A 26989-nucleotide genomic window follows, 5' to 3' on the forward strand; every position below is an offset into this window, starting at 1 on the left:
AGAGGGAAATTTGAATTCTCACATGAAGCTCCCAGGTTTTTGTGGTTTGAAGACACAGCCTTTTAAGTCCTTTAAACTCACCTGAGTTCACTAACCTGGGAAAAGTTGCAACATCAAGTGGAAATTGTGAGAAATTTGTGGTTTCATATGCTTTTCACCTTAGACTAGGCTTTGGTTAATGGCCTTATAATGAAAGCAAAACTGTGTAAGGTGCAAAACGCACTGAAATGACAAGGCATTGGCACAAACCAAAACCACCGTGGTTTTCGCTGTTTCATTCTTCCCTGACTTAAACTTTCAATAGTATTGCTGCTTCAGAAAGCTTAATATTCATTATGTCAGACTGCAAATACCTCATAATCTTAAAATTTTATTTTTTTTATGGATCTAAATATGGGGAAGTGGAATTACAGTAGTTTTCTACAGCTCAGTGAAAATAAGGATTTGAGGTTATTGTCATTTGTAGAAGAAATTAGGATCTGACTGTATTTTTTATTTAACTGGTCGTTTTTTAAGAGTAATTCCTTGAAAACAGTAGATTTTGTTAATAATACAGGAATATTTAAAAGTTTGCTTTTCCAGTCCCCCATTAAATACAAGACAAATCACAATGATTAATAAATAAATAAATAAATGAAAGACCCCACCCAGCATAATGACTGATAAGGTAAGATTAGAAATACTTTGGTGAGTATGCATTTCAAGAAATTAATTTTATTCCTAACCACAGACTCAGGATCAATGGTGTTTGAATCAGATGGTACGACAAAAGAGCATGAGGAAAACAGATATAGTTGCTAATATATATTCTAATATATATTTATTAAAGGTATACATATAGGAATCTACTAGCGTGTACAGTATATTAGAACATACTAATATCAAAATATCGGACTATACTTACATTTTAAATATGTATTGTAGATCAATAATTGTATATATGAGTATGAAATTATCGGGTTTTTTAATCCTTCTAAAACCCTTTAAGTCAAGCTGTGAACAATGCCTCACAGTTTAATTCCCTGGCACACATGTTTCTTATTACAAGTTGAATATACAGTGTAATTTAAAAATATTATGAGGGTTCTCCTGTAATTTGTCTGTATACTATAAAAACAGAAATTAGCGTGTTTTGCCAATAATTATCTAGACTGTGCTGCCATTGAAGAATGCTTCGTAATTAATTTCCAAGTGCAATTCACAAGGCCAATAGAAATTTGGATAGATTGTTATGACAGGAAAAGAAAATAAATCCTTTGTGATAAGGCCTGTGATCTGGTTTTAACATGTGGGATTGCAACACATGTGAGGAACAAAAGAAAAAAGTTTAAACAACACAGGGAAGGAGCAAAGGGGAGAAAGAGATGTTAAAGTAATGTGAGAGAAAGCACTTCTAGGAAGCAAAATTGGGCTTTGGAAGTTATATTCTTACTTTCTCTGGACTGCTTTATGTTGTCTTTATAAGTTCTTTATATGTAAAATCAGTGTCCACTGATTTTACTCATTCCTTTCTTTTCTACTTGCTTCCCTGGCTAGTTGCATCCATTCCTTTTTCTTCTGTTCCAGTCCCCGTCAACTGCACTCTTTTTGGTACCTGTCAAATTCGTGTTTCTTGTAACTTCAGGGAAGTTGGTGGAGTTGTACCATGTACAAGTAAGGTGGGAGTGATTGTGTTGAATGGATGCATTGTGTTTCAGCTGACTCCTTTATAAGGACATATAAACCAGACAATGGTCTTGTTTACTTTAAAGTGTTATATGGTGTAATTTAATTAAATAGAACTTCTAGCAACAACAGAAGGCTGTATGCACAGATGCAATTATAGGATTAGGGCCTGGGTGTGCAATAATTACCCTGCTAAACATGCAAATATGATTAGACAGACAAAATCAGTCAATGTAATCTGTTCTAAACAGCCTACATTTACCAGTTTTCGGCAGCACTTTTTTTTTTTTTTTTTTTTTTTAATGGAAAATGACTGTATTTGAGGTTATTTATATCGAGTTTAAAAAAACAGTAATAATAGTAGCTACCTTATTTTCCTTATTCATACCTTAATATGGACAATAGGAATAGAAATAATACTTACAACACCACCACCCCAAACTGGTCTGTTTTTCTGCTTTCTAATTTCACATTTTCAAGCTCATTGCAGGAATCCCTTTTTGATTTAAGCTCACCTGTTTAAAAAGTTTTCTTTTATGAATCAAATACCCAACGCTTACAATGTTTTGTTTTTTTTTGATTAGATCAGTTTTTAACATTTGCCAGAAAATCACTGTGTAGTCTTCAAGTCATTGTTCTCTTATGCAATATCCAAGAACACAATATTCCGTGTAAACTGATTTAGTACCAAAACAAGACAGAGAAATATTGGTTCCAAATTGCCCTGTCTTCACTGGGTCTCATCTGGCATAATTGCTTACATTTCTGTGTTTTAATTCACACGTCCGTAAGTCAGAAATTGTGCTTATTATGAAATACAGAGGAATGAATGCTTCAGAATGTGCTTAATCCTTTCAGTGAGCAATTTAGCGTCACCTTTGCTCTTTTCTTGCCATCTTAACTAGTAAAAAATTATGACTTTTCCCTAACATTTACTGTTAAGTCATTTTAAGCAATACATGTAGTTACTGCCAGTTGTCAGCTCTTGTAATTATCTTCTAAATTGTACTGTCATTACAGTAAGTCATTAGTTTACACATTTTTGCTACATTTACTTCTTATTTTTGTCATCCAGATATGTCAAGCGATTGCTATATCAATCCTAATTCACAGGAACAAACTCATTACCATATCATTTTAAGCTTTCTCTTTTTTTTTTTTTTTTTTTTTTTTTTTTTTTTTTTTGACATTAATTTCTAGCTGGCAGCTAAAAGATCTTCTAAACTATGTTTTATGTAATGGGAAAATATCCCCTTCTCCATCTGACTTAGCTTCTATTTACTTGAAATAATTCGTTACATTGTTGACTTTCATGTAATTCTCCTATTAAACCTTTTCAGTTCCTTGTAAAATGCTATGTGTACATGCTCAGATGTGCTGTGTTTATACGAATACAATACAACTTGGGTCCTTCTTTGTTTAGTGTGCTGGGGAAGAAAAAAAAAATCATTTCTTACTCCACAAGTACTTGATTAGGACAGTCATCTTTGCACTTCTCCGGCGGTACAAGGACTTCTCTAGCAACTGTGGCTCAAGAAGTAATGGTCCTAATTAAACCTGGCAATTCACTGTGACTTGCACTAGCATTGCAGGCTGCACCTTTGGTCTTCTGCTGGCTTCTGGAGAGAAGCTGATCCACACACCATCCAAGTGAGCTAAGTCCTTTGAGGGAGCCTCTCAAGGTGTCAATTAGATAGCGTGGTTTGCCGCTCCGGTTTCCAAGTCCTTCATGAAGAGGGCTGATGCAGTACAGAAGAAATTGGTGCAGAATCTTTGCGGGATTTTACTGACAGGAGAAAAGGGGAAAATGGTTTTGCCAGGCTACTAAAAACAGTTTTTATCGAAGTCTAAGTCAAGCTAAAACGATTGTGTGCGGCCACAGTTTAAAAGCAAGGATTTTATTTTTGTGTTTTCTTAAGAAAGTTCTCAAATTTCTGTTTGACTGGTAAGTGTGAAGAATAAATAGAATACATGTGCTATTGCAACAGGCACACATTAGGTTCCTGCTAAGGAATTTAATTAAAACTGCCTCACTACAAAGACTAAAATACCCTCCCATGGTGAAAATGATCTTGTGGGTAGGGCTTGACTGCCATTCAGTGCTTTGGTTCGTATCCTGCTTTCCAATCAGATTCGTTCTGGGACTGCAGTAAACCTGGGGAGCATTTGTGGACAAATAGAACAATTTAGTGGAATTGCTAACAGACTACAGCAAGTAAATCATCGCTGATGGAAACAACGTAGCTAACCTGTTAGATAAGTGAAGTGCATTGCAGTAATCAAGCCTTGGGCTGCTGAAATTTATGGGTGCTTTAGAGAGATCCATGTCGCAGAATGCAAAAGATTGAGCAAAGACAGAAAAAAGACTTTGGTGGGTCTGGATGCCAAAAGTGCTAGGGATTGGTGCATGATATGTAGCAATGGCAGAAAAAAGAAAAAAAAAAAAAAAAAAGAAAATTTATTTGTGCTTGTTATTAACAAAGTTTACTTTGGTCTCTGGTGCAAGATCTAGCAAGCTTGGAAATGTGAGACTGCACTCCAAAATCAGCATTTCTTGGTGTTAATATACAACTGGCTGGACCTACGAAATTCCACCTCCCAGTTAGACCAGTTCTGCTCTTAAAGTAAATAGAGAGCAGGGGATAGTTCAGGGGGAGCCCTTGGGACGTCCCCAAATCCAGTTTTAAGCTCAGTGGGAGCCATTTGAGTCATACAGGTCAGGAGAGGAAAGACAGGCTTAGACTAAGAGCAGGACCTGCGGCTTCACCTCTGTACACAACTGGCTTTCCTGGCCAATAAAACACTGCATGTCACACCTGTCTCTTCTGAGACTCTCCTCGTCCTGCAACAGGAAAAGAAAATTGGCTAGAATCCACCCAGTGAGTATGGAGAGACCTACTTCTTAGTCATTTTCACTGCCCTCCTCCCAGGACTCAGCAGGTGAGAATCCTGGGTGTGTGTGTGGTGAGTCATGGCTCATCAGGTGGCTGCTCTGTGCATGCATGTAAAACTGCGGCCTGCTCTCAACCAGACTCATAAAATGTGCCTGGAAATGCTCAGTGAGTATTATCCAAAGCGTTTCCCCCAGACAGAGGAGGTTTGATGTCATGGTTTGCTTTGTATTTGAACAGCACTTGTGCTATTACGCAGCTAACAAGAATATCTTGACACTCTCATAATTCGGGTAGCACTAATGAAACTCTGCATGTTGAGGAGCATTTGGCCTAGGGTTTCTTAGTTGATTTGGTTGTTGACTGAAGATAAACTTTTTTTTTTTTTTTTTTCTCCTGTCTTAACAATTTTAGCCATCCACTTTTCAATACAGGGAATAATTTATTGTACTCACATCTTGACATTCTGTGACCTGGATTTCTGGTACAGGATCTATTAAGTTCAGTGAAGTTACAAACAAATTGTATGAAGATTTGTCACTCTCAGTGCAGAGAGCTGCCCTCTCCCTTTGGAGTGCTGTTTTTCTCGAAGTCATGACATCAAAGTTTTCTCTTGTGTCAAGTTTTCTTGAACTGAGGCCACTGCTGTGCCTAACAATGGAGAAACGATCACATCTTTTCCAGAAAGAAGCTTTTGTACTTTTATGCAGCAAGAGCACCGCACGAGCATAATAGATTTGTTACCTCCTCCAGGTGCCTTTTTGTTACGGCTTGACATAACACGTGTACAATAGAGCTGTTACTACCTCCGGGTGCCTTTCCACTACAGCTTGACATAACAGTACCCTCTAGCGGTAAACGCCTGTTTATTTATTTATTTATGTATGCATTTATTTATTTATTTGTAATGTGTTTGGAAGTGCCAGGGAAACGGAACTCGCACGGTGCCCTATTAGAGGATAATTATTGTACTGGCATACCATTACCATACGACAGCTTTTTTCCTCTGTACAATTTTTGCTTGACACTCTTTCAGTGTTACTGATGGGCTTAAAGTAGGACCAAAATTCTCATTAGTACAAAATCCTCATTAGTACAACTCTAGTAAATTGTCGCACATCTTTATTTCAGAGGTCTTGCAAGCTTACATGTTCTACTTTTTCACCTCCCAAATATCCTAATTATGTATTTCTGGTAGGTAACCTCCCATTTTGATTTTCTTGCCACAGGATTCTTTTATGTCCGTGCTGTTCCCTTGAAGCCTTTGATCAGTCTTGAGCAACATCACATTTATGACTCATTTGTTTTACATTTGTTATTTGTTAGCTGATTGTCTTTAAGGATGCTCCAGAGTGATTTTAGAATTTACTCCCACGTTATATTTTACAAACCACAATTCCACCTGCATGGACGGAATTTCTTTCACAACAGATGCAGAAAGATTATCTCACTTCAACTTTGTAAGTAACCAAATGTACCAATATGTGCATCACTGGGTGAGAAATCTTAGCCATGTGAACATCTGCTCTGTGTTAGATTTCTGGACATCTGCAACATCTGTAACTGTACAATGTTGCTTTTTACATGCAACATCTACGTATTACCTGCCTACACTTCACTTTATTCTGCAGCTATTTGGAATTATTTGGAACCAAAGAGTTCAGAGTTCACACTGACATTTACTTGTGTACGCTGATGAAGTGTGTCTACAAACAGTTCCCCGTGGGTGTACAGAATTTCTGAGAGGATACTCATGGAGACATAACTTTCCAATTGCACTTTTACAGGCCTAAATACACTTAAGATTCTAGTCTTAGCAAGCTACAAACAAACTACACACCAAATTGTACATGGGCTCTCCTGAATGACTTTACCCTAACTTCTTTCCCCTCTGTTGAGCAAATCATCCATATTCCTCCCAGATTTACTTGGCTACATGAAAACGCAGTATTTTGATTAATCGTTCTCTTCTAATTTATTTTAGTTACTGTTAGATGAACAAGAAAACCACGAAATAAGCATGAGAAATTCAGTGTTTTTTTGTTTGTTTGTTTGTTTGCTGTCTAGGTGTAACTAGAAAATAATACAAAAGATATCTCCCCCTTCTTATTTAAGAAAATTGCTTTTGCCAATTCTGTCGAAATACAGTCTTACACAGTCATACCCTACTAGAGACGGTGACAATCTGACAGGGGGCAAGGTGATCATGGGGGACAGGAACCGTCCAACACAGATTTGGCCTGGCTGTTAGGAGAATGCCTTTTCCTTCCCCTTGTTCTTCCTCAGACACTCAGTTTTCTCCCCTTTAGTTGTGAGAAATGGTAAGTCAGCCCTCTGACTGTGCCTCTGTGGGTGACTCTTTTCATAGACAGTGAAGTGCTCGGTGAGGGAAGTCAGAACCATGGAATCATTTAGGTTGGAAAAGACCTTCAAGACCATCAAGTCCAACCATCCCCTAACACTACACGTCTACCACTAAATCGTGTCTCTTAGTGCCATGCCCACGGGTGTCTTAAATACTTGCAGTGAGGGGAACTCCACCACCTCCCTGGGCAGCCCATTCCAACACATAACCACCCTTCCCATGAAGAAATTCTTCAAGACATCCAGTCCAAACCTTCCCTGGTTCTAAACGTGTTCCCCCACCTCGATGTCCATCTTGTGATGAGGGGCCCAAAGCTGAACACTTCCTCCCAGCCCAGGCTGCCCCCGGCCCCATCCAGCCTGGCCTTGAGCACCTCCAGGGATGGGGCACCCACAGCTCCTCTGGGCAGCCTGTGCCAGGGCCTCAGCACCCTCTGTGTGAAGGATTTCTTCCTTACATCTTTCAGTTTAAAGCCATTCTCCCTTGTCCTATCACTCCCCTCCCTGACACAGCGTCCCTCCCCACCTTTCCCGTAGGCCCCTTAGCTATGGGAAGGCCGCTGTGAGGTCTCCTCAGAGCCTTCTCTTCTCCAGGCTGAACAACACCAACTCCCTCGCCCTGATGGCCACACTGCTTTTGGTATAGCCCAGGGTATGGCTGGCTTTCTGGGCTGCCAGCACACATCAATGGCTCGTGTTGAGCTTCACATCCACCAACACCCCAACCCCTTCCCCTCAGGGCTGCTCTCAATCCATTTCTCCACCCCCCCTGTGTCTGTGCTTGGCATTGCTCTGACCCAGGTGCAGCGCCTTGCGCTTGGTCTGTTGAACTCCTTGAGGTTCACACTGGTCCACCTCTCAAGCCTGTTCAGGTCCCTCTGATGGCATCCCTTCCCTCCAGTGATGGCACTCAAGATGATCTGCTCCATAATCTTCCCTGGCACCGAGGTTAGACCGAGAGGCGTGTAGTTCCCTGGGTCCTTCTCCCAGCCCTTCCTGCAGATGGGCATCACATTTGCAAACTTCCAGTCAGCTGGGACCTCCCCTGGTAGCCAGGACTGCTGATAAACGATGGGAAGTGGCTTGGTGAGCACTTCCACTAGCTCCTTCAGTACCCTTGGGTGGATCTTATCTGGCCCCATAGACCTGTGGGTGCTCAAGTGCTGTTGTAGGTTGCTAACCACTTCCCCATGGATTATAAGGTGCCTCTGAGAAGGCAATCAAAAGCCGGTCATCATTTGTCAGTCATAACCTGTAAATCAGTTACCATTTAACCTGCTGTTAAATGGCTGCCTTGTCGCTCTGCTCTCACAGGTACTTACCCTCTTGCTTGCCTTCTCATTAGGATGCTCATAATTCAGGGCAGGGCTAGTGATACACGCTCTGTTTACCCAGCAGCAGGCTCAGTGGGACCCAACCTTTAGTGTATCAGAGGTAAACAGCTCGTAAGCCAGGCTAGAGGAATGATCAGGCTCTTCCCTTTAGACTTGTGCTTCTGCTCCTTCCAAAGAAGTTTGAAGAGTGAGAATCTTAGTCAAGGAGTTGCAGCAATCAGTCTCTTCACATCGTGTAGCATTGCTTGGTGTTCTTTCTTCCTGAAAGCGCAGAGAAGGAAAATCTGGTGAGTATGTATGCTCCACTGTTTTTAAGTTCAGTTATCATTTGACAGATACCACGAAGTGTTCAGGCAATGAGTATGATCTGTGCCTCATCTCAGTTAAAATGTGTGGCGAAACACCAAGAGCCCTTTGCTGTCAGAAGGAAGAAAGTGTGTAGCATAAAGCAGTGGCTTGCTGTATTCTGATAGATGCTGTATTCTGATAGATCTTTTTTATTTTTATTTTTTTTTTTAAAGGCTAAAGCAAAGGTAGCAGAGTTTTAAACTAAGGGAGACAGAGAAAAACCATTTAAGCTGGTTACTCATGTCTTTGGTTCATTGCTGTCACAAAGGACAGTGTCTCCATAATTTATTAGACATGCTCAATGCTGTTAAAGGAAAATGCAAAGTGTGTATTGAAAACACAGATGGGAAGGATTTAAGTTTTGGATGCTACCACAAATTATCTTTTAAAGCACTTTGTCTATTTTACTGACTGTGCAGCCCCCCCAAGCACATCCTGAAGAAGTGCCTTCACAAATTGCATGGAAACCTATCTTCAGTTTCACCATTCCACTTGCTACACAGGAAAATAGTTTTTGTGTAAATCAAACCGTACTGAAAAATAAATAAATAAATAAATAAACTAGATCACTTCAAATCACGTGAAATCCTCACAGCAGTACTAGTTTTCAAGGGAACAACATAAGAGAAAATCCTTGTTGAAAAAAATCCCACCAGAGGTCGTAAGACAGAACTATTAAAAACTTTTCTAACAGGAATACAGTTTTGAAGAATATTAAATGCCAAGACTTCGAACAGGACCGAACACATAGCCAGCCTCTGTTTCTGTAGGTATGGAAGTAGCTCATTTCAGGCAGATGGGAGCGCCGGGATAGTCTGTGCCTCGCCTCTCTGCAGCAGGCTGCTGAGCAAAGACAGAACCGAGGTGTCATGAGCACCCTCGTTAATTCCTGCTAATGTAACCTTTAACAGGAGCAAGAATGCCTCAGTGCAGATTGCTAATTCTTCCTTTTGTCTAACTCCTGCCAACTTCCCAGAAGGAAACTGAACCAGTTTTAGCAGTGTCTTGCAGCAGAGCACCCCAGACAGGTGTGTCTACCTTTGCCAGAGGCGTGTACAGAGAAATTGTTCGAGATGTTTCCAATGCTAGTACATCTTTTTTATTTTTTATTTTTTTTACAGAGGTTGTAGGAATGCTCTGAATGTTACTGTTGGAGCTCAGTTATCTGTATGAAAAGCGCTAGGACAAACAGATGTGCTGTTTATCTTGGCAATGCTGCTCTGCATTGATCTTCCAGCATGACATTGAGGCATGGTCAGATATTCGTATCCGTATAAAAGTCACAGTGGTTGAAGGATGCAGGGGAGGGAACTTCTGCTTCTCCACTTTTCCCCTCAGCCATCTGTGTCTTCTTTCCAGTATAAAATTAAATGTCTGTATCTCTTAGACAAAGACATAGAGAGAAAATTGGGTGGCAGTTCTCTCTGCAGGTTTAAAGCCTAAACTGGGCCCCAAGGCATGAGTTTTAAACATTTGGAGGCAAAAGTAGCTCAAGCTATCACTGAAATTAAGGGAAGGACCTTAACTGAACCTCAAGGTGTTAAAATACAAAATATTCATCGTGTGCCTGTGATGCAGTTCACCCACCCAAGCTAAAGGGATTCCACTATACAAACCCTGCAGACCTGTATGCCATGGGCAGGTATGCAGTGTGATCCTCCCTTTCTTCCAGACGTCATAACTGCCAGCAAAAAATTACAGAAAATAAGCTGTGACATGGAAGAGCCTTATCCTGGTGACAGTGACACACAGGGGGATGCGCGCCTTGAGGCTCCTGAAGTATTTCTCAGGTGGTTGGAGAGGTATTCAACCTCCAGCAAGCTCCCCAGCAGTGCACTGGATGTGGGCACCAATAACTGCCTAATGCATACCCTGCTGTGACTTATTTCTGTAATTAGTTGTATGGAGCAGCAGGCACAAGAGAGCTGTGGCCGCCCTGCTGACTGTTATTAATTATTAAGCATGTTTCCTTGGACATGTACATGCCCTTGAAGCTGCAAACCTTCCTTTAAAGCTTTGGAAAACTTGTTTTTGTAACGTGCAGTGCCTTGATTTTTCCTTTTCTATAAGTTTCCTTTTTTTTTTTTTTTTTTTTTCCGGTGATACAGATGAGCATTATTCCTTTAGCATCGTACCCTTCGCTAGGAATATGGGCCATTTTTCACAGAGAGCTCTCCTAAAACCAGAGGGGGAAGGGGCCTGACCTGAGGAGTTCACAATGTAGTGAGGTAAAACAGGCTAGAGGAGCAGGCACAGAAAGAATTGCCCAAGGTCACAGGGCAGAGCTGGAAATGAAACCTGGCCGTGTTCTCTCCCCCTCACAGGCCACCTTGCATGCCAGCTTTGCACAGTCTCACTGAAACAGAGCTACCCATTTGTACCTGCTTTGAAATGGCTTTTCTGGCATATCATTAACAAAAAAAAAAAAAAAAAAAACACCTGGTTATATCGTGTCCCTTCTACTGACATCACAACAAATGCTGAAATCTGGTCCCCCTTCAGTGCAGGTTTTCACCCTCTCTGAATGCTGCTTCTGCCTCAGCCCTTGCACATCCTATTGTCAACATCCACGTGCAGGACAGCAGCAGCTCATGGGGGGTTTCTGAAAAAAAGGGACATGGAGAGCCAGAGCAACGAGGCAGCACAGGTTATAATTTGTGTATAACCTGGTCTGCAAAAACAGCCACCTGTAACCTCATGCTTCAGGTAGCTTTAAAATAATTTACAGTAATTAAATGCCTGCGAAATCCAAAATTGTACAGAAGAATTTTAGGCAGCAGAAAGAGTGTTGCACCTTTAAAGACAGTGGGAAATAGAAACAGCAAATCTTCTGCTTGGCATAGGTGGTCTGACCTTGTCTGGAGCTGGCCTCAGCATATCAAATAGAGGAAGAATGTAGCAGAAGGAGTCTTTTTAATTAATCACCTTGTTTACCTTGGCCCTTCAGTTCTTTATATGACTGTGCATATGAATGTAAAAGGGGGAGGTTGCACCTTAGTCAATATGTTATTTAGTGAAGTTTTTTTTTTTTTTTTGTCAGCTTAGCTCCCATGGTAGTTGTACTTACTGCTAATTTATTACAGCCTTATTAAAAAAGCTTCACTTTGAAGAATAAGATAATGGCTTTGTTGCCACTTTTTGCTTTGGTTTGATATGGGCTTGCTGGCTCTCCTGAAAACAAAATCTTCTAAAAGGTGCATCATTAAGACATCAAACAGAACGAAGAAATTACACTTGACACTTGGCTTAGTCACACATTTTTCTAGCCATCCGTATTTTAGTCTCTTGTTATAATTACTGTTCCCCATTTATTTACCAAACTATTTTGAGACTTGCTACTGTGCAAGTTACAGCACACCTCAAGGTGCCAGATACCTTTTAGCTGCTGTTGTAAAAACAATAGAGCAGAGGATGGCGCACAGGCTCACCCTTGTTGTCCTTGCTCCGTGGCAGCTCCCTGTCTAGCCACAGCACCACGGGGGGGAGGCTGGCAGTGGGTCTGTCCATCTGTCCATCTGCAGACCCTATGGATTTTGAGTGGTGGGGACTCCAGTGGCAGCTGCTGGGTTGCTGGCCCTGTCTCAGCTGCTTTGCCTTCTGCAAAACTTCTTGGCGCCAGCAGCAGGAGACTAGCAATGAAGACATACTGAGGGCTGCTCCCTGTTATAAAACACGAGCCGGACAAAAACAAGCTGGCTGCTTCTGAAGAAAACTTGTCTACTTGCAGGGCATCACAGCAGAGTCTGTGGATACCCCGTATCCATCACCTGGAAGGGAAAAGGCTGCCAGGTGCTGGCGGTGGCCACTGTGTCCCCACGGGCATGGCTCGGTGCCGCCGGGCGGGCGTCTGATGGGTGTCAGGGCACAGCCTGAGGCAGCTTTCTGCTGCAATCACAGCCCCTGGATGCAGGCTCCCTTCAGCTTAATGAGGGGTAATAGTTGATAATCCTCTAGCATCTGCTAGGTAACAAAGAAAAATCTCTTACCAGATTCTCCTGTATTTTTTTTTTTCTCTCCTTGTTTTAGATTAGTAGCTCAAACCTTAGCATCACAACTGTCTTATTTTGCTATGTCTCATTGTGACTTATTCACTGACTTCCTTTTCCCCAAAATAAATCATTTTGTTTTATATTTGACACAATCTTGCTAGTATTTGTTGTTATTATTATTGTGCTGGGGTTGCCCTTATGTTTATTCTAACAAAAAAAGGTTTCTCACTTTCTCTTGAATTTCTCTTTTCTTGAATTTCTAAACAGATCTTCTTTCAACTTGCTTGGCTTATACTCTCGTTTTGGAATATTTTTTGGTTGTATTATATTTTTGAATTTCAGATAAACATTGCAGTCAGCTTAGGACATATTCCCACAATTTCCATTTGACCTTTTTATTAGAATACCACATAATTCATAAGTCAGCCATTCTGATTGCTGGCATGTTTCCCCGCTCTTCCCTTTGATCTATAAAATTACTGTTCTGCAAGCTGACCCGTCAAGCAATTCCTTATAAATAAAATGTGCCTTTTGAGAACAGGTTCCTGCATGGGCCAGAAGGCTGAAGATGTCAGCCTTTCCCAGTGGAGGTGTTCCCAGTCTGGGATTTCTCTGGAACTGGCTGGAGGAGGTGACAGCTACGTGGATGAGCAGCAGCAGGAACCCTTCGGCTGACCAGGCAGTGTTTTACATACCACTTTGAAGTTTGTCTGCTTCGTTTGGAAGCCCCCACTTCTGTCAAGCTGTTATTCGGCTTCTGCAGGAGTGCTGTGTGGCTCTTGGATGCCTGTGTGCCCCTGCGTGTGCCTGGTGGTGGTGGTGTCCTTCCCTTCTGCGATGGCTTGTTCCCACTCGCTTCCAGGAAAAAATGGAACTGGTACAGCCGCTGCTTCTACTTCTCTGCCAGATCCCTTCCCGTGCTAAGATGATTAGGTTTATTTGCTTCAGCTTTGCATGCTCAGAATGAAATTAGGCAAGTTATTTCGGTGACAAATGTCAGGATAAATCCTATACTGCCTGTACTTTTTTGAATGCAGTTACTAATGGAGTCATTGACTGATTTACACAATAATAGGATTACTTAGGGTGCCTCTTCAGAATGGAGTAGTGCCCCAAATTTTTAGAGAGTGAGTAGAAAGAAAATATTTATCGATACATCAAAATAAAAAAGATCTGATATTCAGAATCTATAGGGGTGTAACAAAAGGGTACTACCAATTAAAAAAAAAAAAAAAAAAGAGAGAGAGAGAGAGAGAATTATGTTAAAGATTGACTGGTTTACTGATTCTGAAACCTTTATTTTTGTCCTTATTTTAATTTTCCCTATTTTGATTTGGAAGACTAAAGCATTATTTATTTATTTGTTTGTTTATTTTAAATGAAAGGGAGGATTATATATATAGGTTAATCTTCCCTTTTTTTTCCCTTTATATATATATATATATATATATATATATATATATATATGTATAGGTTGCACAGCACCAAGCAAAAGTTTTCTTTTTCCTGACTGAATCTGATGTGCTGTTGAAGCTTGTGATGGACTTTGGGTAACAAAAGTGATTTTCACTTCCAGTGAGGGATTCTCACCACCTCCCAGAACTGGATGAGAACACGGCTGAACAGCTTGGTAGGTAGCAAAGAGGAACGCAGGCCATCTTCCAGGTAGCTTTCCCTGCAATCTGCCTTCAGAAGCAGTATAAGCAACACCAAAACACGAAATGGCTACCTGATTCATGCTGTTGTACACTGAAATGATAAGGCTTGGGAAAAAAAAAAAAAAAAAAAAAAAAAAAAAAAAAAAGGGTCAGTTGAACCGAGACACACAGAAAAAAACCTTGCAACCGCATCCTGAGGGAAACTGCAAAAATAACCTGCATTTTGCTATTTGTACAGTCAGCCTAGTACTGTCAGGGTCAATCTTCACCAGCACAGGGAGACACAACAAAGGCCAAAACGACAAGGACTGGGTGGTGGAAGTTAAGCCTCTAGCAACAATTGTTCTCACTCATGGGTGACTGAGTGCTGCTCTCAGCTGTTGCGAATATTTGTTTCCAGAGAATGACCCAGTATATAGCTGTAAGCTGTAAGGGATTGGCCTTCCCTCTGCTGCTCCAGGGTTTAAGAGCTACCTGGGAAGCTCCCAGCCCACTAGATGCCTACAGCAACTTGCTCAGCCACTGCTGTGTAATCTTTACGTATGTATTTTCACAGGTATTAGCTCAAGCAATTGTCTCACAGGCAGGAGAAGCCAGGCAGCAGAGCTGCTGAACGGCATGATATTTATCGCTGTGCATTGTTTTGATGCGTGGGACCATGTTTAGTGGTTCACAGAGATGTTGTACACTGAGATGATCTGTGTATGATATTTTTCATAGTCAAATATAGAATATTATATAGAAGTCATTCCTGAAGAGCTGAGTTAGTCCTTTAGGAAACAGGGAGAAACAAGTGATACAGCAGGTCAGCCTGCAGGTCATCTGCCAAGAGAAAAGACTGGCTTTAATTTACACTTCCAGTGGTGTCAGGTCTGAAAGTCTATTAACATTCATAAAATGAAATGAGTTGTGGACAGCTGCCAAAGAAGAGACCTATGATTCAGCTGCAGGATTGCAAGCACTGGTTTGTGTCTGTGTTGGGAGGAAGTCGTGACAGCTACAGGGCTGCAGGATGGAGCTGTGCATATGGAAGGTAAAAGTAAGTGGGTTTTGCAAGCAGCAAAACCAGAGTCCCTGATCCCTTAGCAAAACAGGTGGGGAGGTAACCCACCTCCAGGCCACCCAGGCTTAGGAAGCAGATTTTACACGGCATTTGAATACACAAGAAACTTCATTAATGTTACTTCCTGCCAGAGATAAGGGATCACAAAGAATATGTTTGAAATGAATCACCTCTTTTTAAATGCAGATAGCTGAGCGCACCTCTGGGAAGCATCCCTCCTGATGTGAAGGCTACTTCTCCCCTCAGCAAAATGTGTGTGGTTTGCCTTTATAAACTCCCTTCACCATTGCTGGTATTTCAGTGGAAAGAAGGCCTCTGTACACCCCTGAGACCAGATCCTATCCTGTGCTCTGTCGTGCCCTGTAAGGCAGTTCAGGAGGCCTGAGGCTTCTAATCAGATGAAATAGAGACCTCTCAACCCCACTGTTGTCTTTTGTGAACACCTGCAGTAACAAATCCGCTAGAGGAGGTGTGAGGCACACAATTAAAGCTGTGTTTTTGCAGTAGGGAATTATTTTCCTGTATTCCAAGGCAGTTGTGTAGTCATACCAAGGAGAAGTGCCACACTGTTCCAAAATACGGCAGAAGCTTCAGAAAAACAGGATGAGCAGTGAGAGAAGAGTGAAACAAAGATCACAAGTTCTCAAAACATAAGAAAGGAGAAATTAAAGGGTTGAAAAAAAGAAAAAATGTACATATATGGTATAGAGGAGCGTTGAGGAGCTTGTGAACCTGCAGTACCCAGCCAATGAGGAAACAGGGGAGGTGATCAGGCGTCGGGGAATAGGGAATAAAAGGTTAGGATTTGTTTTCTAAAATGTGCTGCTGATTGACAGGACACCCAGCATTGCAATCGCAAGTAAAACAGCTTCACAGAAGAGCCTGTCTGAAGAAAATTCTTTGATATTTTTCTCACAGAGGCAACCAGTCAGCCACAGATGGTGACCCTGAGAGGCAGACACTGGAAAACCCACTGCCTGCCCAGGGGCCTCTCGTGGGGGCCCTGAAGGGATGCCCTCTCTCTGCCAGACACGGCCGTGAGATTATCTGTGGGCCTGGAGAAGGAGAGAAAGAGCCTCGCTTTGGTTCAACAAGTGGTCCCTGGGGTAACGAGTCTCTCCTGCTCCTGTAAGTATTCCCCCCCCCCTCACAGGAAGGGTGCTGTCTTGGCAGGCAATGGCACGGCACATTTTCCTTATTTGTTAATTGCCCCAATAAATAAACAAACAAACAAATAAATAAATAAATCTTTCTCTTTTGGGAACATACCTCACGATGGTCATCGCCGAAAGAATGGCAGCCTGCAAAGCCACTGCCTCTGCCACACTCTCTCCAAGGCTTTCCCTTACTGCAAACCACTCAGCACTCATTAACCCCTTCCAGTATCAAAAACCAATTACCTTCCTTAATGACCTTTTCTCCTCCTTACACATCAGCTAAGTGCAAGTAGATGAACGTATCCACCCAGCTTTATACACACCCTACGGAAAGAGATGTCCAAAATTAAGAAGAAGTCATACATTATGTCAAGAATAGCAAAGACACTACGTTTTCATCTTCTCCACTGGGACCGATGCTTGCTGGCAGAAGGACATGCTGGGGCTGGCTGAGTGACAAGTTTCTGTGCTCAGCTCTTAGCTGAAGTATCAGAGTAATTTCCAACTCTGCGTGTAATGTAACCGCTGCTTTCATTGCAGGGCTGCAGTGAGTGAAACCAGAACCTCATTTTCAGATAACTTTCAAAGACAGAGATGCGACATCAGGATGACAAATATTGAATACGGTCAAAAATGCCATAAATAGTATCATTATTGAATGTTAGATAGTTTTAAAAAGCTAGTAAATACCAGTGTTTACTGCATGTGACTTTTTAGGGGTTATTTGCATTGCTCCTTCTTTTCTAGCCCATGCACAAAGCCATCTGCTAACTGTAAAATCTGATTTAGTTTGCTTAAGGAGATCAGCTACAACTTTAAGGCAGCAATTAGGTATATCTGCTTTTGCTAGAAATCAGCACAGAAGGGATTTTGCTTTCAGTTACCCTGCTTAACAGCTTGTAACTTGCCACAGCATCACTGCAGAAATAAATCATCTGCTAGCAAAGGAAACACCGGACATCGTATAAGGTTTCTCTTCCATTCCTGCTGTTAACTTAACTTTGTCTTATTTGAGGTAAATGAATCATAATGTCTTCCTTTTGAAATCTTTGTGCTGCATCATACATACTCCAGTTGTTGTTCTTACTCACACTCTGGCCACATCAGCCCCATAAAATGGCTAATTAATTCTGTGCTCTGATACCTATCTTCTCTGCCACCAGTGGAACGTACAACATTGAATATTTATTGCTGTCAATGCCTAAGAAATGAGCAGCTCTGGAGTTATTAAAGAGAAAATGACACACAGGACTTTTAATGACGCTCCATGTATTGATGTGCTGCTGACCACGGCACGTAGTAAGAGGCCATTATAACTGGCTTCGCTAGATTTTCACACAGAGGTCAGATACTCTCAATCCTTTTGCCAAGGAATGAGGGAGGAAAGCATGGCACCCTCCTCCCCGCATACCTGCCTGAAGGCTAAGGACGCAGCAACCTTGGTGGTGTTACACTGACAGCTCATTCAAAAAAGCCAGCAAAGGAGCTTTTGAAAATAGACCCTAATTTTAAGGATATAGTGGAATGTTTTGAAGAGAGAGAGGAGCCTTCCCTCACTCAGATTTTGTCTCTGACTCAGCTGATAGTTATGCTTTTGTATGAAAGCCAGGGAACAGACCAGCTGAAGTGGGAAATTGGAACTCTGTGTCCAAGTATCAGGGCAATTTGCTGCAGCACTACACTCATAAGATTCACTTTTTTTTTTTTACAGCAAATGTGAATGGCAGAAAAGATCTGCATCATGAACCTGAGATCAGGCTGTATATTCTGTACCTGTACCAGCGGCTCCAGGGGACAAGACTGGGACAGCTTGTACTCAGCCTGTTTTCATGAACAAACAGCCTCACGGGTGATAGAGGTTACAGCAACCAGAACAAAGTCAATTGTGGTCAAACACAAATTTTGTTAATGCAGTTCTTATTTCACAGAAACCTCTTGCTAAACACTGAAAAGAAAATCTTGCTGTTCTGCAGCAGGTTTGTGTGATGGAACTGCTACGCTCCTATGAAATAACCTGACAAAGTTGCATAGGAAATGGCAGCTGTTGAAGCTTTTTGTAAGGCACATAGAAAAATATCATGCACACGAATTTTGAAAAGCCACAGGAGGTGTAGTTGTCAAGTTTGTAAGTGTCAAGTCTGATTTATCCCAGTACAATTCATGAGAACCGAACAGTTTTGTCATCTTTAAAAAGTGTTGTTTTGTTCATACTATTCAAAAGCTGAACTCTTACATTTCTGAATCCTTCTAGTGTCTTTGAGATGTTTAAAAACATCGGAGGCAAAGATGCTTACATGATTAGACTACACCGTGGATGTAGCCTTCAGCGATTTGTAAGACTTGGCCATTCTTCATTCACAACAGAAGAAATGTCTTTTCTGTCAGAACAGAAGCAATATATTTAAATCTTTTTATGTGAAATAGTCTTGCGTGATTCTCTCCCTATAGGGCTTATTGTTTTTAGTCTATTAAATCAAGAGGCAAGAACAAAGCATTTGCCATTATGTTTACTTAAAACTGTCACTTGGCTTCAAACCTGTCTCTGATGCATGATGAATTGGATATAACAAGACGTAACCGCAAAGAAAACACATCTTACATATTCATCACTGCCTCAGCCGTCAAAGTCATACTCAGTAACTCTTGAATTGAATACTCAATACTCCTGGCCTCAAGTTAGTAACAATAAACTCCCCCTCTAATTTTGAAATAATGGAAGGCTCTCCTTTATCTACTGATTAGTAAGAAATAAGGAAGAGACTTTGATGTCCCCCCCTTGGAATTGTTGTAATATTTTAGCTTAAGCCTCCTGACCTGATTTGGAGGGCTTCAGGTCATGAAGGATTAAAATTTTCTCATAACTGAAAAGCAGTTCTCTGCTGCTACCTCCTTTTGAGATTCTTCTCTTATCTCCAAGGTCAGGTGAAGACATCAAGGGACTGGAAATATGCTCTGTCTGTGAGATTGCTCAAGAGGACCTTGTAGTGTTCTCCCACATAAAAACCTCATTTATATCTTCTTAATTCAAGCAATGTGCTCAGGCTTAGAAAAAAATGGCAAAGTAACAGCCTCCAGCAGCTTTTAAACTGGTTGTACTTATCTGATTTTCAAGCTGTTTCAAACATCTTTAATTGCTTTGGTTAATTTTAACAACTGTTTTCACAAGATACTATTTCTCCAGAGCAGCTTTCTCTCCCTGTTATGTCTAGTTTAGATTTTCATGCCTGGTGAGTTATTTGCAAGATCCACTTCCTGGTTTCCTTCAGAAATTGAGGATTTCCCTTACACATTAATTCTTCATCACTGCTTTGTTCTCATTACACTCACTGTTAAGGGAACATTTCCTTTCCCTAGATGATACAGGCATGTAAATAAGCTCTTTGGTTAAATGTCTGTGCATCACAGACTGGCATCCCTTGGTTAGCTCCTAAGGAAATTATGCTCTGCATTCCCTTTTGTGCTGTGCTGTGTTTTTTGTTGTTGTTGTTGTTGTTTTCTTCATTAGAGTGATCATTCATTCAGAGAAAAAAACTGGTCTGAAACAGTGCTCTAAGAGATCATTTTGGAACATGAAGTTATTGCTTCTGCTACGTTTAGATTACATGTATATAAACCTAATATGTTATTTCTTCCAACTGTTAAGAGAAATCAGTGGAAACAGCTGCACAGATTTCAGTGGGGTTTGTCCTCTATCGTCTTGCTCCCCGAAATAGTTCAGTGACAACCTCGTCCTTACCACTCAGAAGCACCCCAGCCTGGACAAGCTCTGCGTTGGTGCCCTTCTCATTTTTCTGACTGAATCACCCAGAAAAGAGGCGCCCTGCAGCCCCAGCGTGACATCCCCTAAATCATGGGGAGGACCTTTGACAGAGAAAAAAATATTTAAACATTACGAATCTCTGGGCACACGTGCTTCATTTCTTCAGGCTGTTGCTGAGACTCAAAGGTTTTGTAAATTTGTCTAACTACCTTGATTGCGCAGCACGACTCAATTACAAACAGGCATGTGAATACAAGAGGTTTTCTTGCAAACATCACATTTATGCATTAAACAGGAAAATCAGAGCAGAAGGCCTTGAAAGACACACAGATTTCAAAATTCCCTGGAGAACAGAGAAAATTCTTTGCAAAGCTATATTACCAAAACACAGGGACTGTCTGGTAAAGGAAAATATTTGATGTCAGGTCAAAGCACACGCATTTTACTTGTGAGTATGATACAAAAACAAACTTCACATATCATTTACTCTTTGTTCACACCATTAAAGAGAGAAAGGACTGGAATTACAGCAAAAGCTGTAATGAAGTTACCTACAGGTTCTACCTTAAAGCTCTTCCTTCATTTTCCTATCAGTTTCTGAAGCTTTCATACATTACTCTAAAACTTCATTTGTTTCTATAATCAATTTCTTTTGAAAGACAATTTCTAGAGTATGGAATGTGTAAAAAAAACATGCTAAAAATATGAAAATATGGGAAAAAAATATATTTTTTTTTGACAGCCAGTAATGTTTCAAACCGACCAGTGGTTTTGCAGTGGAAAATGTGGTCCCTAGCTAGATAATGAATTCCAACAGAATCTTGTATTTTTTAGCTGTACTTATCCTAACTTGGGATATTTGCAATTCCACATTTTTGTGTGCACAGCAGTAATCAGGGGACACTTCCAGTTAAGCCAACTGTTTCTGAGGGGAAAAAAAAAAAAAAAAGCCAACCTTGATACTAGCCCTCCCAGTGTAACAGAATATCTGAGCTGGCTGAGCAGTGAGTGAGGCGTCATGGGGAGTGCCGTAGTTCAGAGGTCTGGAGGACAAACGTACCCAGCTGAACTGTGACTCAGACAGAGGCACTCAGGGCAGCGGTGGGTAAGAACGCACTTCTAGGGCACAGCAGATTCTACAAAGTGAAATGTTTTACACAAATCATCTCATTTGTCCGTCAGAGTCAAGTAGTATATGACTAGGAAAAAGTTAGGATGTCTCTGCTGCTGGCGGGTAAATAAGAACCGTAGGCTCTAGGAAAAAATGAAGTTATCTTTGTGCTAAAGCAACGTGAATTAATAGTATGCTCTCTGTTCTGCACAAGGATTGATGTGTGACCAACTCTACATAGGTTGTATCTTCCACTGTTTGTATCCTAGTGTTACAGAACAAAATTAAACTGTGTTCCTCTACTGCTTTTTGGTGGTGGCAGCTGGTTAATTGGTTTGTATTTTGAACAAAGTTGCAGAATTGATCTTGCCTGACTTTGAAGAGAACAGGGACCATTTTGCTTTCCAGTTTCCCATCCTGGTTCATAGCAGGACCACACAGTTTTATAGCATCACAGATGAGCACAGGCACCCTGCACTACAGCAATGAGAATGTGGGAGGGGGAAGGAACTGCTTCTGCTGCCAGGGTTTTGTCTTCTGTTTGTAATTTGCCTGCTCATCTTAAACATGGATAAGGGGGCAGCTTAGCTAACAAAACCATGAAGAGTGCAACCGTGGCACATGAGAGCATTGATCGTATACCCAACTTCCCCAACCTTTTGTTTCTTTAGCTTTGTGTAGATCATAGCATCCCAAATCATGTTCTGCTGGAGGGTCTTCAAAACTCCATGGGTCTTGCTGAGCCCTTAAACACACTTGCCATGATGGGAAGGTCCTCACAGTGCCCTGAGTACCACTGCCATGTAGTGCTTAGTGACATGGTTTAGTGGGTGACATTGGTGGTAGGGGGGTGATTGGACCAGATGATCTTGCAGGTTTTCCCCAACCTTAACGATTCTGCGAATATTCAAAGGTTCCCATTTATTTTGAAAAGCCAAAACCTGATCTTGTTTGAGACACCTGATAAAGTTCAACTTCAGTAAACCAATTTGACCCAAATTGTTTGTGGAGATAATGTGTAACAGCAGTCTTCACACAGATCTGGTCTATGTTACTTATTATCTTGTAAGAGTACTTTGTTGCATTAGACATTATAAAAACATGTAATACAGTGTTTTTTCCTTTGCTGTGAAGGAAATTGTGATAGTCATTACCTTTTGCAGCAAATCTAATTGCAGAAAGTGTTCCTATCACAATACTCACAATTAATATTTCCATAAGAACAGCTAAACTACAAGATGTAGGGGAATTGATTATTAATATACATGTACATTGGATTAAATCTAATTGGCAAGTGTAACAGAGGCTATTCATACATGGGAGCTTCATGTGTACTTAAGCTTACTCATTCATTCTTCATCCTCAATTCTGGAAAAACACTTGGATCACTTAAAGATATTTAAATACCCTGGGCTTTTCCAGGAACTGTTGGAGTATGGTGCATAGGCAAAAGAGAGAGAGAGGAAAATCTTGGAGCACAGACAGCTGACTAATGGCAGTGCAAGGTGTGAAAAAAATACAGGGGTATGAGCAAGGGAATGGAAATCAGTTATCTGAGTCATCAGCAGAGCAAGATTTCAAACATTCATTTTTAAATAAAAGCAATTGTGATTAAATAGGACCTTCATTTTATTCTATTTATCAAGGTAAAAGTCAGAAAAGGTGTAAATCCTTTATGTGGTAATCAGGCTCCTGCTTGTACTTGTTTCACTGTGTGAATAAATAAATAAATTAATTAAATTAAAAAAATCCTAAAATGAATCCTGATAAACTCTTTGGTAATAAATGAAGTGTCTTAGGAGAGAACTTATTACGATTTATTCATAAAACCACCTCGTTTTCCCAATTTTGGCAGCAGACACAACGAAGCTTTACAATACATAAGTCTTTAACATTTTAGTTGTTATGAGATGAAATTGCCATTTATCTGCTATTAATAAGACTGCGTTTATTATACGATGGTAGCAAATACCACTGGTAATAGAAACAGCTAATCCACAGATGTTCCAAAGATACCTGCTGGACTGTTCACGACACTGATAGACGAAATGTGTTACCTTTCTAAAGGTAAATTTTCTAAAGGTAATTTTTTTCTAAAAAAAAAAAAAAAAAATCCAAGTAAATAAGTAAGTAAATAAAATCTTCTATGATTCTCTGAGTTAAAAATCCCTAGGCTAAGCTAACAAGAGGTGTCACAGGCTCCCTCCACTGCCCAACACTGAAACAGCTCTGCTAGTAACACTTTTGAGAAGGCTGGTGGGACTCCCCAAAAAGCACGTGTATCCCCGCCAGGGTGGCCGTGTTATCACTGAAGTCAATCAATACACTCCCACTTTTGCAGCATTTGCTGGAAGCTGTAATATACACTCACGATAGTTGGTACAGTTTCTCTCAAACAAAGCAGAGGTATGTCTCCTTAAACAAGCATATATTAAGTTTACACTATGAGAAAATATTCTCTTTTACATGGAAAATAAATTAATTTAAGTCCTTCTTCCTTACCTGAGAAGAAGTGTACTCCAGAAACAGTTGGTTCAATGACAGGATGAGAGGAACATTTCTGTGAGAGCAAATGTCTGAAATACAGCTGGGAACCCCGTTCCCTCAAAGATGCTTTCCTGAAAAGGGTGAGACAGCAAAGCAACTTTTTGCATTAGGAGTTAGTAGAACTGAGGCAGAGGAATTGTGCAGGAGCTAAAGAAACCCACTGCTCAAATGTGCTGAACGGGGCCAGGGTTATGGAGGCCTAAAGGGCAGAATCAAGATGGTTACAGCTGTCGGAGGAAACACCATGTTTTTCAGAGCTGTGTTTTGATCTTAAACATCTTAAGGTCTTAAGATCTTAAAGATCTCCACGCTGGCTTGATGACCCTTGGAGCCCAGCTCCCACCTCTCCTTGAATTAAAGCCAGTAGGTGGTGAAGGCTGGGAATTGGGGTAGCAGGTAGCAGAGCAGGGTGTTAACCACGACAGCAGACCAAGCCAAGGCAGAACAGCGACAGAGCGGTGCTGCCGCAATGCCACACATGAACCAAACAGCTTGCTGACAAAACACCAACCCTGCAAAGGTAAAAAGGCTGTTTTTCAGGGAGAAGGCCTTTCCACATTCCCACGTACGCAGCTATGGCAGCACGGGGCTAGCTTGGCTCCGGGCTGCAATGAGCGGCCATTTTGTGAGGGGCTGCCTCTTCATGGCAGGACTGCAGGCGCCACAGAAAGCATCTCTGTGCATCTGAACCAAGCTCGAGTGGGTCTCTTTGCGGCTTAACTGGACTTTTGCTCAAGTCAGGAAAGCCCAGTGGTTTAATTCCTATGCTGGACTCAAGAACCACCGCCAAAACTGCCCTCCCTGCCCGAGATCTCTGTGAAACCTGAATCTGCTCTCAGGGTGTTGCACTGGGCCTTTGTGTGAAAGCCAAAAGGGAACGAGGACAAGACAAAAGTAGGAGCTGGTGGATGTCTCCCATCTGCATCGCCAGGTGGGCAGCGTGTCAAGGGCAGGGGGTGACAAGAGCGTCCATCAGGGATCCCAGAGAGGGAGGACGAGACCCCGCGGGAAGAGTTATGTGTGGATGTAGTGGTACAGGATCTTGATATGGTACAGGATCTTGATAGTGACTGCTCAGCTTGCCTTTGCTGTGAAATCAGAGAGGAGCTGGGGGGAAGTTGCAGAGGGGACAGATAGGGTTGGAGGAGCAGAGGAAAGATGATCCTGCCACAGACCGTCCCTGACCTGGGGAGGCAGAAGGTGAGACAGAGCAAAGGCTCCAGCGATTTCAGCTGGACTGGAAATGCTTCAGTTTGAAGTGAAACCTCTCACACGGACAGAGAATGAAAACCACTCCACTCCACGCTAGATGGCGAACTTGCATCTAGTCACGGTGTTTGGCTGACCATGGGAGGCCAATATGAGACCATCACGTAAAACAAGCCCCTTGTTGTATTGCAGGCATGTTTGGTTCGCGATAGCCACTTTTTGCTGTCTCTTTTGGTTTTGGAGCTTGGTGTAGGAGACTGTTATCATGCTATTTTCACCATGTTTTGTATTTTTCATACACTGCCCCAGCTGAAGGAAGAGGAATGATGCTCCCAGTAGCCATCTGCAGTGCCAGTGCTGCTCTGCTCCTGTCCCTGCTGCCACATTCATGTTTGGTCCCCACTCAAAAATCCCGTTATCTAGATCTGAGCAGGATTGGATCAAAGAAATATAAGGTACAAAGGGTTTTTTTTGCCTTGAAAATCTGTATTTGGGGCTGTGCAGGGAAGGTGTAGTTTAACACCCAAACACCCCTTCTGAAATATTTATTGGTCTTCAAGGAAGAGAGTTGGAAGTTCACTGTATTAATTCTTTCCCAGCTGACAGTACTGAGCTGCTACTAAGGAAGGTTAGCTGCAAAACCCTTTTCTCATATTCTTTTAGTTCCTTTTACCAGTGCCAGGTCGGCTCGTGTCCCCTGGCCCCAACCACCGCTGCTTTCCTCACACAGCTACTCCTTCCCAACCATCCCTTGGCCATACACCTAAGGCTACCTCTATCTGCTGTCCATCCAGCTGAGAGAACATCAGTGTATCCAACAATCCCCAGTATGAGTGTGAAAAACTTACCTCTTGCTCCTAGTGAGGGGATTTGGTACCATTGTCTCTTTAGATCATGCATCTAAGCGTTGCATTTGCTGCTTCCCAAAGATTATTTTTCTTGCCTTCTCCATTCAGAAGACTGTACATCTAATCTAAGCCTAAATCTAATAATCTAAGACTCTAAATCTAATTTTAATCCAAAGTGTCTCCAGATCAAACACCCTAGGCAGCTCTCCGGTGTTACTTGCTGTAGAGGTTTCTGCTTTGCATAGAGGCAAAGCACACACACTTCCTTACTGCGTTGCAGCAACCAGCATGATATCTACACTATTGCACAATCCACTCAGCCAGCTCATTCTCCTCCAGAGAACTTTGGCTTCCAGTGCACAGCCCAAGCACAGCCTCTGTCCCTGTTCATGCCAGCACTCCTGCTCCTGGCAGGCTGTGTGGCCGCAAACACTCACCTAGCCCAGCCACGCTGCTCCCTCCTGCTCGGGCAGCCACAGAGGGGCTGAGGAGCTGCTGCTGCCCAACGGGGGGTGAGTTCACCCCTGCCTCCACCCCAGGTTGTCACGCCTCATTAGAGAGGAACACGTCTTCAACAGTGAAGCAAGCACAACGGTCAATGTGAATTTTCTGTCTTATTACATGAATTCAGCAAGGATGGACACTTCACCATGCAGGCAATCTCAGACGAGTGTGGACTTGAAAAACTTGAAAACGATTGGACCATGAAGCGCATTAGGAAATAAATCCTAAGTATTGCAAGCTTCTCAATGTGCTTGGGAGACCTAAATGGCTGGCTGGCTGTGCAGGGCTGGCAGCTTAAACCTCCTGGAGCTACCTGCAGGGGCTGTGGGAGGCACGGCCCTGTCTGTGGCAGAGCATGGGGTGTGCAGCTGTGTGCATATGTGTGTGAAGCTGTGTGTAACCTAACTCAGGGGTACCAGGCCTGGTGCAGGGAACACACCAAGGAAAGCAAAAAAAAAAATTAATGAGATGGCCACACAGCAGAGGTACTTGGCACCCTGCAGAACCGACCATATTGCTCTCACCTGTGTGCCAGCACAGG

The 26989-nt window shown here is 41.9% G+C and overlaps 2 long non-coding RNA genes across 3 annotated transcripts; one reads left to right on the forward strand and one right to left on the reverse strand.

The window, feature by feature from the left end:
* Positions 1 to 789: 789 nt before the first annotated feature.
* Positions 790 to 26571, reverse strand: LOC110351943 (uncharacterized). 2 transcript variants are annotated; one of them, XR_011805881.1, is made up of 8 exons: positions 25945 to 26571; positions 23843 to 23958; positions 20206 to 20330; positions 18764 to 18847; positions 16713 to 16793; positions 13287 to 13548; positions 8243 to 8515; positions 790 to 3451 (listed from the first exon to the last, which is right to left on the reverse strand). It is a non-coding gene; the product is annotated as an uncharacterized lncRNA (long non-coding RNA). The 2 variants fall into 2 exon arrangements; XR_011805882.1 differs by lacking the exons at positions 18764 to 18847; positions 20206 to 20330.
* LOC110351944 (uncharacterized) lies at positions 14703 to 18170 on the forward strand. Its single transcript, XR_011805883.1, has 3 exons — positions 14703 to 14789; positions 16231 to 16440; positions 16749 to 18170. It is a non-coding gene; the product is annotated as an uncharacterized lncRNA (long non-coding RNA).
* Positions 26572 to 26989: the final 418 nt, after the last annotated feature.

This window comes from Anas platyrhynchos, chromosome Z, assembly GCF_047663525.1.
Source record: "Anas platyrhynchos isolate ZD024472 breed Pekin duck chromosome Z, IASCAAS_PekinDuck_T2T, whole genome shotgun sequence".
In the NCBI taxonomy this organism is placed as follows: domain Eukaryota; kingdom Metazoa; phylum Chordata; class Aves; order Anseriformes; family Anatidae; genus Anas; species Anas platyrhynchos.